Here is a 14,129-nt window from a genome sequence, read left to right on the forward strand (position 1 = left end):
GATAGATAGATAGGAGATAGATAGATAGGAGATAGATAGAAGATAGATAGATAGGAGATAGATAGATAGATAGATAGATAGATAGATAGATAGATAGGAGATAGATAGAAGATAGATAGGAGATAGATAGGAGATAGATAGATAGATAGGAGATAGATAGATAGATAGATAGATAGGAGATAGATAGATAGATAGATAGGAGATAGATAGATAGATAGATAGATAGGAGATAGATAGAAGATAGATAGATAGGAGATAGATAGATAGAAGATAGATAGATAGATAGATAGATAGATAGATAGATAGGAGATAGATAGATAGATAGATAGATAGGAGATAGATAGAAGATAGATAGATAGGAGATAGATAGATAGATAGATAGATAGATAGAAGATAGATAGATAGGAGATAGATAGATAGATAGATAGATAGATAGATAGATAGGAGATAGATAGAAGATAGATAGATAGGAGATAGATAGGAGATAGATAGATAGATAGATAGATAGATAGGAGATAGAAGATAGATAGGAGATAGATAGATAGATAGATAGATGGATAGATAGAAGATAGATAGATAGATAGATAGATAGATAGGAGATAGATAGGAGATAGATAGATAGATAGATAGATAGATAGATAGATAGATAGGAGATAGATAGATAGATAGATAGATAGATAGGAGATAGATAGATAGATAGATAGAATGATAGGAGATAGATAGATAGATAGATAGATAGGAGATAGATAGGAGATAGCTAGATAGATAGATAGATAGATAGATAGGAGATAGATAGAGAGATTGATAGATAGATATAAGATAGATAGATAGATAGATAGATAGGAGATAGATAGGAGATAGATAGATAGGAGATAGATAGATAGATAGATAGGAGATAGATAGATAGATAGATAGATAGATAGAAGATAGATAGATAGATAGATAGATAGATAGATAGATAGGATATAGATAGATATATAGATAGGAGATAGATAGATAGATAGATAGATAGGAGATAGATAGATAGATAGATAGATAGGAGATAGATAGATAGATAGATAGGAGATAGATAGGAGATAGATAGATAGATATATAGATAGGAGATAGATAGATAGATAGATAGGAGATAGATAGATAGATAGATAGATAGGAGATAGATATATAGATAGGAGATTGATAGATAGATAGATAGATAGGAGATAGATAGATAGATAGGAGATAGATAGATAGATAGGAGATAGATAGATAGATAGATAGATAGATAGATAGATAGATAGGAGATAGATAGATAGATATATAGATAGGAGATAGATAGATAGATAGATAGATAGATAGATAGAAGATAGATAGATAGATAGATAGGAGATAGATAGATAGATATATAGATAGGAGATAGATAGATAGATAGATAGATAGGAGATAGATAGATAGATAGATAGATAGATAGGAGATAGATAGATAGATAGATAGGAGATAGATAGATAGATAGATAGGAGATAGATAGATAGATAGATAGATAGATAGATAGATAGATAGGAGATAGATATATAGATAGGAGATAGATAGATAGATAGATAGATAGATAGATAGATAGATAGGAGATAGATAGATAGATAGGAGATAGATAGATAGATAGGAGATAGATAGATAGATAGATAGATAGATAGGAGATAGATAGATATATAGATAGGAGATAGATAGATAGATAGATAGATAGATAGATAGAAGATAGATAGATAGATAGATAGATAGATAGATAGATAGGAGATAGATAGATAGATATATAGATAGGAGATAGATAGATAGATAGATAGATAGGAGATAGATAGATAGATAGATAGATAGATAGATAGATAGATAGGAGATAGATAGATAGATAGATAGATAGGAGATAGATAGATAGATAGATAGATAGATAGATAGGAGATAGATAGATAGATAGATAGATAGGAGATAGAGAGATAGATAGATAGATAGATATGAGATAGATAGATAGGAGATAGATAGATAGATAGATAGATAGATAGGAGATAGGAGATAGATAGATATATAGGAGATAGGAGATAGATAGATAGATAGATAGATAGATAGATAGGAGTTAGGAGATAGATAGGAGATAGATAGATAGATAGATAGATAGGAGATAGATAGAGAGATAGATAGATAGATAGATAGATAGATATGAGATAGATAGATAGATAGATAGATAGATAGGAGATAGATAGATAGATAGAATGATAGGAGATAGATAGATAGGAGATAGATAGATAGATAGGAGATAGATAGATAGATAGATAGATAGATAGATAGATAGATAGATAGGAGATAGATAGGAGATAGCTAGATAGATAGATAGATAGGAGATAGATAGATAGATAGATAGATAGGAGATATATAAATAGATAGATAGATAGGAGATAGATAGAGAGATTGATAGATAGATATAAGATAGATAGATAGGAGATAGATAGATAGATAGATAGATAGAAAGGAGATAGATAGATAGATAGATAGATAGATAGATAGATAGATAGATAGGAGATATATAAATAGATAGATAGGAGATAGATAGATAGATAGATAGATACATAGATAGATAGGAGATAGATAGATAGATAGATAGATAGATAGATAGAAGATAGATAGATAGATAGATAGATAGATAGATAGATAGGAGATAGATAGGAGATAGATAGATATATAGATAGGAGATAGATAGATAGATAGATAGATAGGAGATAGATAGATAGATAGATAGATAGATAGATAGAAGATAGATAGATAGATAGATAGATAGATAGATAGATAGATAGATAGGAGATAGATAGGAGATAGATAGATAGATAGATAGATAGATAGATATATAGATAGGAGATAGATAGATAGATAGATAGATAGATAGATAGATAGGAGATAGATAGATAGATAGATAGATAGATAGAAGATAGATAGATAGATATATAGATAGGAGATAGATAGATAGATAGATAGGAGATAGATAGATAGATAGATAGATAGATAGATAGATAGGAGATAGATAGATAGATAGATAGGAGATAGATAGATAGATAGATAGGAGATAGATAGATAGATAGGAGATAGATAGATAGATAGATAGATAGATAGATAGATAGATAGATAGGAGATAGATAGATAGATATATAGATAGGAGATAGATAGATAGATAGATAGATAGGAGATAGATAGATAGATAGATAGATAGATAGATAGGAGATAGATAGATAGATATATAGATAGGAGATAGATAGATAGATAGATAGATAGATAGATAGGAGATAGATAGATAGATAGATAGATAGATAGATAGGAGATAGATAGATAGATAGATAGATGTATATATATCCACCATGTTCACTGTTTATACGGCTTGAAAAAGGCTCTTATAGGGCCGAAACGTCGCTGTTACTGTTACTCACTATGGAATAAAAGACAAACCGTTTTTTCACCTATTTCTGGAGTGCTGCCCGTTTTCTCTACATCCTAACTAGAGGACTTATGGCCCAGTCCTAAGGTGCCTGCACCCAACTTCAAATACGAGGTTTGTGCCGCTTGGACTTTCTTTTTGGTAGATAGATAGATAGATAGATAGATAGATAGATAGGAGATAGATAGATAGATAGGAGATAGATAGATAGATAGATAGATAGATAGATGGATAGATAGAAGATAGATAGATAGATAGATAGATAGATAGATAGGAGATAGGAGATAGATAGGAGATAGATAGATAGATAGATAGATAGGAGATAGATAGATAGGAGATAGTTAGATAGATAGATAGATAGATAGATAGATAGGAGATAGATAGAGAGATAGATATGAGATAGATAGATAGATAGATAGGAGATAGATAGATAGATAGATAGATAGGAGATAGATAGAGAGATAGATATGAGATAGATAGATAGATAGATAGGAGATAGATAGGAGATAGATAAATAGATAGGAGATAGATAGATAGATAGATAGATAGATAAGAGATAGATAGATAGATAGATAGATAGATAGATAGGAGATAGATAGATAGATAGATAGATAGATAGGAGATAGATAGATAGGAGATAGATAGATAGATAGATAGATAGGAGATAGATAGATAGATAGATAGATAGATAGATAGATAGGAGATAGATAGATAGATAGATAGATAGATAGATAGATAGATAGGAGATAGGAGATAGATAGATAGGAGATAGATAGATAGATAGATAGATAGATAGGAGATAGGAGATAGATAGATAGGAGATAGATAGGAGATAGATAGATAGATAGGAGATAGATAGATAGATAGGAGATAGATAGATAGATAGATAGATAGGAGATAGATAGATAGATAGATAGATAGATAGATAGATAGGAGATAGATAGGAGATAGATAGATAGATAGGAGATAGATAGATAGATAGATAGATAGATAGATAGATAGATAGGAGATAGATAGATAGATAGATAGATAGATAGATAGAAGATAGATAGATAGATAGATAGATAGGAGATAGAGAGATAGATAGATAGATAGATAGGAGATAGATAGATAGGAGATAGATAGATAGATAGATAGATAGATAGGAGATAGATAGATAGATAGATAGATAGATAGGAGATAGATAGATAGATAGATAGATAGGAGATAGGAGATAGATAGATAGGAGATAGATAGATAGATAGATAGATAGGAGATAGGAGATAGATAGATAGGAGATAGATAGGAGATAGATAGATAGATAGGAGATAGATAGATAGATAGGAGATAGATAGATAGATAGATAGATAGATAGATAGGAGATAGATAGGAGATAGATAGATAGATAGGAGATAGATAGATAGATAGATAGATAGATAGATAGGAGATAGATAGGAGATAGATAGATAGATAGATAGATAGATAGGAGATAGAGAGATAGATAGATAGATAGATATGAGATAGATAGATAGATAGATAGATAGATAGGAGATAGATAGATAGATAGATAGATAGATAGATAGATAGATAGGAGATAGATAGATAGGAGATAGATAGAAGATAGATAGATAGATAGGAGATAGATAGATAGGAGATAGATAGATAGATAGATAGGAGATAGATAGAAGATAGATAGATAGATAGGAGATAGATAGATAGGAGATAGATAGATAGATAGGAGATAGATAGTAGAGATGAGCGAGCACTAAAATGCTCGGGTACTCGTTATTCGAGACGAACTTTTCCCGATGCTCGAGTGCTCGTCTCGAATAACGAGCCCCATTGAAGTCAATGGGAGACTCGAGCATTTTTCAAGGGGACCAAGGCTCTGCACAGGGAAGCTTGGCCAAACACCTGGGAACCTCAGAAAAGGATGGAAACACCACGGAAATGGACAGGAAACAGCAGGGGCAGCATGCATGGATGCCTCTGAGGCTGCTTAATCGCACCATTATGCCAAAATTATGGGCAACAGCATGGCCATGACAGAGTGACAGAATGAAGCTAGATAGCATCTAAAACATCCAATAATTGACCCTGACACTATAGGGGACGGCATGCAGAGGCAGCGGCAGCGGCAGCAGGCTAGAGAGTGGCATGGCGACATACCCTAAATGGACTCAGGCTTCAAACCAATGGGTGTCAGAGAGGAACCAAAGGAGGTGAGCAAGAAGCGCTCAAATAATATCAGTACATGATAAAAGTTTCCCAGTATATTTTGTGGATTACACAGCAGGGTGGCGACAAAGTTAACATGGAAGCCATGAAAACAACCCCAAATTCTGCCTGACACAGCTCGTTTGATAAGGGGACCATGTATGCTTACAGTTCATGCCAGTCGCTGCACTTGCTGCCAGTCTCCTTTCGAATAGTTTAAAATAATAATAACCCTCATCCATAAAGCTCTGTATAATGCTGCACCCCCCTACCTCTCCTCTCTTATCTCAGTCTATCGCCCAACTCGTGCTCTTAGATCCGCCAGTGATCTTAGATTAACCTCTACCCTAGTGCGGACCTCCCACTCGCGTCTCCAAGACTTCTCTAGAGCTGCACCAATTCTATGGAATGCTCTGCCCCGGACTATCAGACTAATACCTAACCTCCAAAGTTTCAAACGTGCTCTTAAAACCCATTTCTTTAGGCAAGCCTATAACACTCATTAACTGCATGAAGTTTTAACTCTTCTACTAACCCGTCCTGTGTCGTCCTCCCATCTGTTATCCAGCAACCAACAGGCACCAGACTTCTCTGCAGTCCCATTCACCCTGGACCTGGTATATAAGATGACGGCTGAGTGGTTCAAGCGACAGCAATTCCATTTATTATATTTTGTTCTATTCCTTAAGAAGAATGGCTTGACCATTAAATATTCTTTTACCTCGTGTTACCCCATCATCTTCATAAACCGTAAGCTCTGGCGAGCAGGGACCTCACTCCTGTTGTTCCATACAAATGTTGTGCTCTGTTACATTACATTTGTATTTGTTTCCTATGATTTGTAAAGCGCTGCAGAATATGATGACGCTATATAAATAAAGATTATTATTATTATTATTATGGAGGCAGTGAACTAGTAGTAGATTAAAGGTGCTGCAACTATGTTAGTTGGATCTTGTGATGGAGCTGGCGCTCTGCAGCCAGGCGAGCTTTCGCCAATCCAAGCCCCTGTTTCTAGGCTACTCCCCAAACAGCACTTCTAAGAACCTTTTGTATAAGATCAAGTGTAGTAGCGTTCTTATAAGTTTAGGATATGCCGGGTGAGGGGAATGTAAACAGATGCGCAAGAAGCGCTGAAATAATATCCCTAAATGGTAAAAGTTTGCCAGTATATTTTGTGGATTACACAGCAGGGTGGCGACAAAGTTAACAACTTTGATGTGGAATGCCCTGTAATAGCTCTTGGGCGGTGTGCCTTTTATCGCCTAGGCTCAGCAGTTTCAGCACCGCCTGCTGTCGCTTAGCGACGGCACTGCTGCTGTGCCTAGAGCTACCGACTGATGGCGCCATGCCCACGGATGGTAATTCGGAGGAGGAGGAGGTGGAGGAGGGGTGGGAGGAGGTATAGTAGGCCTTTGAGACCTGGACCGAGGTAGGCCCCGCAATTCTCTGCGTCGCCAGTATATGAGCAGCCCCAGGGTCAGACTCGGTCCCAGCCTGCACCAAGTTAAGTGTAGTAGCGTTCTTATAAGTTTGGGATATGGCGGGTGAGGGGAATGTAAACAGATGCGCAAGAAGCGCATGATGCGCATGGAGCTGGCGCTCCGCTGCCAGGCGAGCTTTCGCCAATCCAAGCCCCTGTCTCTAGGCTACTCCCCAAACAGCACTTCTAAGAACCTTTTGTATAAGATCAAGTGTAGTAGCGTTCTTATAAGTTTAGGATATGCCGGGTGAGGGGAATGTAAACAGATGCGCAAGAAGCGCTGAAATAATATCCCTAAATGGTAAAAGTTTGCCAGTATATTTTGTGGATAACACAGCAGGGTGGCGACAAAGTTAACAACTTTGATGTGGAATCCATGAAAACAACCCAAATTTCTGCCTGACACACCTCGTTTGATAAAGGGACGATGTATGGAGGCAGCTATATGGACGACTTTTGGAGGTAGCAATGGAGACAACGTGTGGAGGCTGCTATGGAGACAATTTAATTTGGATAGTGCCTGTATGTGGCAGTCCCAAACATTTTTCAAACCAGAGGAGCAGGTAGGTGGCCCTGCAGTAAAATGGAATAGATTGAGTGCCTGTATGTGGCAGTCCCAAAAATGTTTCAAACCAGAGGAGCAGGTAGGTGGCCCTCCAGTAAAATGGAATAGATTGAGTGCCTGTATGTGGCAGTCCCAAAAATTGTTCAAACCAGAGGAGCAGGTAGGTGTCCCTCCAGTAAAATGGAATAGATTGAGTGCCTGTATGTGGCAGTCCCAAAAATGTTTCAAACCAGAGGAGCAGGTAGGTGGCCCTCCAGTAAAATGGAATAGATTGAGTGCCTGTATGTGGCAGTCCCAAAAATTTTTTAAAACAGAGGACCGGGTAGGTGGCCCTCCAGAAAAATGGAATAGATTGAGTGCCTGTATGTGGCAGTCACAAAAATTGTTTCAAACAGAGGACCGGGTAGGTGGCCCTCCAGAAAAATTAAATGCATGAAGTACTATAGCAAGAGCCAGTGGGCCCTGTCAAAAAATAGCCATTTTCCTCTGCTTTACTGTACAAAGAGGAGGAGAAGGAGGAAAATGAGGAGGAGGAGGAGTGCATAAATTATTCAGGTTGAGCTTCCTTCACCTGGTGGAGATTGGAAATTCTGAGAAATCCAGCCTTTATTCATTTTAATAAGCGTCAGCCTGTCAGCGCTGTCAGTCGACAGGCGTGTACGCTTATCGGTGATGATGCCACCAGCTGCACTGAAAACCCGCTCGGACAAGACGCTAGCGGCAGGGCAGGCAAGAACCTCCAAGGCGTACAGCGCCAGTTCGTGCCACATGTCCAGCTTTGAAACCCAGTAGTTGTAGGGAGCTGTGTGATCATTTAGGACGATGGTATGGTCAGCTACGTACTCCCTCACCATCTTTCTGTAAAGATCAGCCCTACTCTGCCGAGACTGGGGACAGGTGACAGTGTCTTGCTGGGGTGACATAAAGCTGGCAAAAGCCTTGTAAAGCGTACCCTTGCCAGTGCTGGACAAGCTGCCTGCTCGCCTACTCTCCCTCGCTACTTGTCCCGCAGAACTACGCACTCTGCCGCTAGCGCTGTCAGAAGGGAAATACTGTTTCAGCTTGTGCACCAGGGCCTGCTGGTATTCATGCATTCTCACACTCCTTTCCTCTGCAGGGATGAGAGTGGAAAGATTTTGCTTGTACCGTGGGTCCAGGAGAGTGAACACCCAGTAATCGGTGCTGGAATAAATTCTTTGAACGCGAGGGTCACGGGATAGGCAGCCTAGCATGAAATCTGCCATATGCGCCAGAGTACCAACGCGTAAGAATTCACTCCCCTCACTGGCCTGACTGTCCATTTCCTCCTCCTCCAACTCCTCCAACTCCTCTTCTTCTGCCCATACACGCTGAACAGTGAAGGACTCAACAATGGTCCCCTCTTGTGTCTCGCCAACATTCTCCTCCTCTTCCTCCTCATCCTCCTCCACCTCCACCTCCTCCGATATGCGCTGAGAAACAGACCTCAGGGTGCTTTGGCTATCAACAAGGGAATCTTCTTCCCCCGTCTCTTGTGACGAGCGCAAAGCTTCCGACTTCATGCTGACCAGAGAGTTTTTCAACAGGCCAAGCAGCGGGATGGTGAGGCTGATGATGGCGGCATCGCCACTGACCATCTGTGTTGACTCCTCAAAGTTACTCAGCACCTGACAGATATCAGACATCCACGTCCACTCCTCATTGTAGACTTGAGGAAGCTGACTGACCTGACTACCAGTTCTGGTGGAAGTTGACATCTGGCAGTCTACAATCGCTCTGCGCTGCTGGTAAACTCTGGATAACATGGTCAGTGTTGAATTCCACCTCGTGGGCACGTCGCACAACAGTCGGTGAGCGGGCAGTTGGAGGCGGCGCTGCGCTGCCCTGAGAGTGGCAGCATCTGGGCTGGACTTCCTGAAATGCGCACAGATGCGGCGCACCTTCGTGAGCAAATCAGACAGATTGGGGTATGTCTTGAGGAAACGCTGCACTATCAGATTTAACACATGGGCCAGGCATGGCACATGTGTCAGTCTGCCGAGTTGCAGAGCCGCCACCAGGTTACGGCCGTTGTCACACACAACCATTCCCGGCTTGAGGTTCAGCGGTGCCAGCCACAGATCAGTCTGCGCCGTGATGCCCTGTAATAGCTCTTGGGCGGTGTGCCTTTTGTCGCCTAGGCTCAGCAGTTTGAGCACCGCCTGCTGTCGCTTAGCGACGGCACTGCTGCTGTGCCTAGAGCTACCGACTGATGGCGCCGTGCCCACGGATGGTAGTTCGGAGGAGGAGGTGGAGGAGGGGTGGGAGGAGGAGGAGGCATAGTAGGCCTGAAACACCTGGACCGAGGTAGGCCCCGCAATCCTCGGCGTCGGCAGTATATGACCAGCCCCAGGGTCAGACTCGCTCCCAGCCTCCACCAAGTTAACCCAATGTGCCGTCAGCGACATATAGTGGCCCTGCCCGGCAGCACTCGTCCACGTGTCCGTGGTCAGGTGGACCTTGTCAGAAACGGCGTTGGTCAGGGCACGGATGATGTTGTCTGACACGTGCTGGTGCAGGGCTGGGACGGCACATCGGGAAAAGTAGTGGCGGCTGGGGACCGAATACCGAGGGGCGGCCGCCGCCATGAGGTTGCGAAAGGCCTCGGTCTCTACTAGCCTATAGGGCAGCATCTCCAGGCTAAGCAATCTGGAGATGTGCACATTAAGGGCTTGGGCGTGCGGGTGGGTTGCACTATATTTGCGTTTCCGCTCCAGCGTCTGGGGTATGGAGAGCTGAACGCTGGTGGATGCTGTGGAGGATCGTGGAGGCGACGATGGGGTTTTTGTGCCAGGGTCCTGGGCAGGGGGCTGACTAGCAGCTGACACAGGGGAAGGAGCAGTGGTGTGCACGGCCGGAGGTGAACGGGCTTGTTGCCACTGAGTGGGGTGCTTAGCATTCATATGCCTGCGCATACTGGTGGTAGTTAAGCTAGTAGTGGTGGAACCCCTGCTGAGCCTGGTTTGGCAAATGTTGCACACCACAGTCCGTCGGTCATCCGGTGTTTCCTTAAAGAACCTCCACACTTCTGAAGATCTAGCCCTCGCCGCAAGAGCCCTCACCACGGGAGCTTCACTAGTTGACAGTGGCGCTGATGCACCAGCTCTGGCCCTGCCTCTCCGTCTGGCCCCACCACTGCCTCTTCCAACCTGTTCAGGTCGAGGACTCTCCTCCGTCTCAGAAGCACTGTGTTCACCCGGCCTCTCAACCCAGCTTGGGTCTGTCACCTCATCATCCTCCGATCCCTCAGTCTGCTCCCCCCTCGGACTTCCTGCCCTGACAACAACTTCCCCACTGTCTGACAACCGTGTCTCCTCATCGTCGGACACCTCTTCACACACTTCCACTACGTCAAGAAGGTCATCATCACCCACAGACTGTGACTGGTGGAAAACCTGGGCATCGGAAAATTGCTCAGCAGCAACCGGACAAGTGGTTTGTGACTGTGGGAAGGGTCCAGAAAACAGTTCCTCAGAGTATGCCGGTTCAAATGGCAAATTTTCCTGGGAGGGGGCAGACTGGGGGGGAGGAGGCTGAGGTGCAGGAGCTGGAGGAGTGGGGATTTCGGTGACATGGGTGGACTGCGTGGAAGACTGACTGGTGGTGGACAAATTGCTCGAAGCATTGTCAGCAATCCACGACATCACCTGTTCGCACTGTTCTGGCCTCAACAGTGCTCTACCACGAGTCCCAGTAACTTCAGACATGAACCTAGGGAGTGTAGCTCTGCGGCGTTCCCCTGCTCCCTCATCAGCAGGTGGTGTCTCACCCCGCCCAGGACCACGGCCTCTGACCCCTGCAGTAGTTGGACGCCCACGTCCCCGCCCTCGTCCTCTACCCCTAGCCCTCGGGTTAAACATTTTTAAAATGAGAGTTATAACTTTTTTTTTTTTTTTACTTCTTTTTGTTTTTTTTTGTGTTTTTTTGTGTTTTTTTTTTTTTTGTGTTTTTTGTTTTTTTTTGAGTTTTTAAAACCAAACAATCCTATCCTATTGCTATGGCTATTTTCTAGCCAAGTATCAAAGGAAGCACACTACTATGCCAGATGAGATGACACTGAGTTAGTGCCTAATAGAAATCCAACCCCTACTGAATTTTGCCACTTCGGCCTTTGCTATGGATATGTGCGCCACTAAGCGCAGAACACAGCGGTCGCAAGTCTCACTACAAATTGCTCAGAATTGGCAAGTACATGCACTGCAGAAACTACAGCCACCAGCAGATCAACCAGAAATCAAATATATAGAACGCTACTGTAGGCTTCAAGAAGCTGTTTGTATTCTCCTATGGCTATTTTCTAGCCAAGTATCAAAGGAAGCACACTACTATGCCAGATGAGATGACACTGAGTTATTGCCTAATAGAAATCCAACCCCTACTGAATTTTCCCACTTCGGCCTTTGCTATGGATATGTGCGCCACTAAGAGCTAAACACAACGGTAGCAAGTCCCCCTGCTAATTCCTCACAAAATGGTAAAAGATGCAAATTAAAATAAAAAAAGTAGAACGTTATTGTAGCCCTAAGAAGGGCTGTTGGGTTCTTGTAGAATCACTCCTGCCTAACAGTAAGCTAATAGAACACCCTAACGCTTTCCCTGACCAGCAGCAGCTCTCTCCCTAGCGGCATCCAGAGACAGAATGATCCGAGCAGCGCGGCCAGCGGCTAGTCTATCCCAGGGTCACCTGATCTGGCCAGCCAACCACTGCTATCCACGTGTAAGGGTACCACGTCATGCTGGGTGGAGTGCAGAGTCTCCTGGCTTGTGATTGGCTCTGTTTCTGGCCGCCAAAAAGCAAAACGGCGGGAGCTGCCATTTTCTCGAGCGGGCAAAGTATTCGTCCGAGCAACGAGCAGTTTCGAGTACCCTAATGCTCGACCGAGCATCAAGCTCGGACGAGCATGTTCGCTCATCTCTAATAGATAGATAGATAGATAGATAGATAGGAGATAGGAGATAGATAGATAGATAGATAGATATATAGGAGATAGGAGATAGATAGATAGATAGATAGATAGATAGATAGATAGATAGATAGATAGGAGTTAGGAGATAGATAGGAGATAGATAGATAGGAGATAGATAGATAGGAGATAGATAGATAGATAGATAGATATATAGGAGATAGGAGATAGATAGATAGGAGATAGATAGATAGGAGATAGATAGATAGATAGATAGATATATAGGAGATAGGAGATAGATAGATAGATAGATAGATAGATAGATAGATAGATAGATAGATAGATAGGAGTTAGGAGATAGATAGGAGATAGATAGATAGATAGATAGATAGATAGATAGATAGATAGATAGGAGATAGATAGATAGATAGATAGATAGATAGATAGATAGGAGATAGATAGATAGATAGGAGATAGATAGAGAGATAGATAGATAGATAGATAGATAGATAGATAGATAGATAGATATGAGATAGATAGATAGATAGATAGATAGGAGATAGATAGATAGATAGAATGATAGGAGATAGATAGATAGATAGATAGATAGGAGATAGATAGGAGATAGCTAGATAGATAGATAGATAGATAGATAGATAGATAGATAGATAGATAGATAGATAGGAGATAGATAGATAGATAGAATGATAGGAGATAGATAGATAGATAGATAGATAGATAGATAGGAGATAGATAGGAGATAGCTAGATAGATAGATAGATAGGAGATAGATAGATAGATAGATAGGAGATATATAAATAGATAGATAGATAGGAGATAGATAGAGAGATTGATAGATAGATATAAGATAGATAGATAGATAGATAGATAGAAAGGAGATAGATAGATAGATAGATAGGAGATATATAAATAGATAGATAGATAGGAGATAGATAGAGAGATTGATAGATAGATATAAGATAGATAGATAGATAGATAGATAGATAGATAGATAGGAGATAGATAGATAGATAGATAGGAGATAGATAGATAGATAGATAGATAGATAGATAGATAGATAGAAGATAGATAGATAGATAGATAGATAGATAGATAGGATATAGATAGATATATAGATAGGAGATAGATAGATAGATAGATAGATAGATAGATAGGAGATAGATAGATAGATAGATAGATAGATAGATAGGAGATAGATAGATAGATAGATAGGAGATAGATAGGAGATAGATAGATAGATAGATAGATAGATAGATATATAGATAGGAGATAGATAGATAGATAGATAGATAGGAGATAGATAGATAGATAGATAGATAGATAGAAGATAGATAGATAGATATATAGATAGGAGATAGATAGATAGATAGATAGATAGATAGATAGATAGGAGATAGATAGATAGATAGATAGATAGGAGATAGATAGATAGATAGATAGATAGATAGATAGATAGATAGATAGGAGATAGATAGATAGGAGATAGATAGATAGGAG

This window comes from Engystomops pustulosus, chromosome 8 (assembly GCF_040894005.1).
Source record: "Engystomops pustulosus chromosome 8, aEngPut4.maternal, whole genome shotgun sequence".
NCBI classification, from domain to species: Eukaryota; Metazoa; Chordata; class Amphibia; order Anura; family Leptodactylidae; genus Engystomops; species Engystomops pustulosus.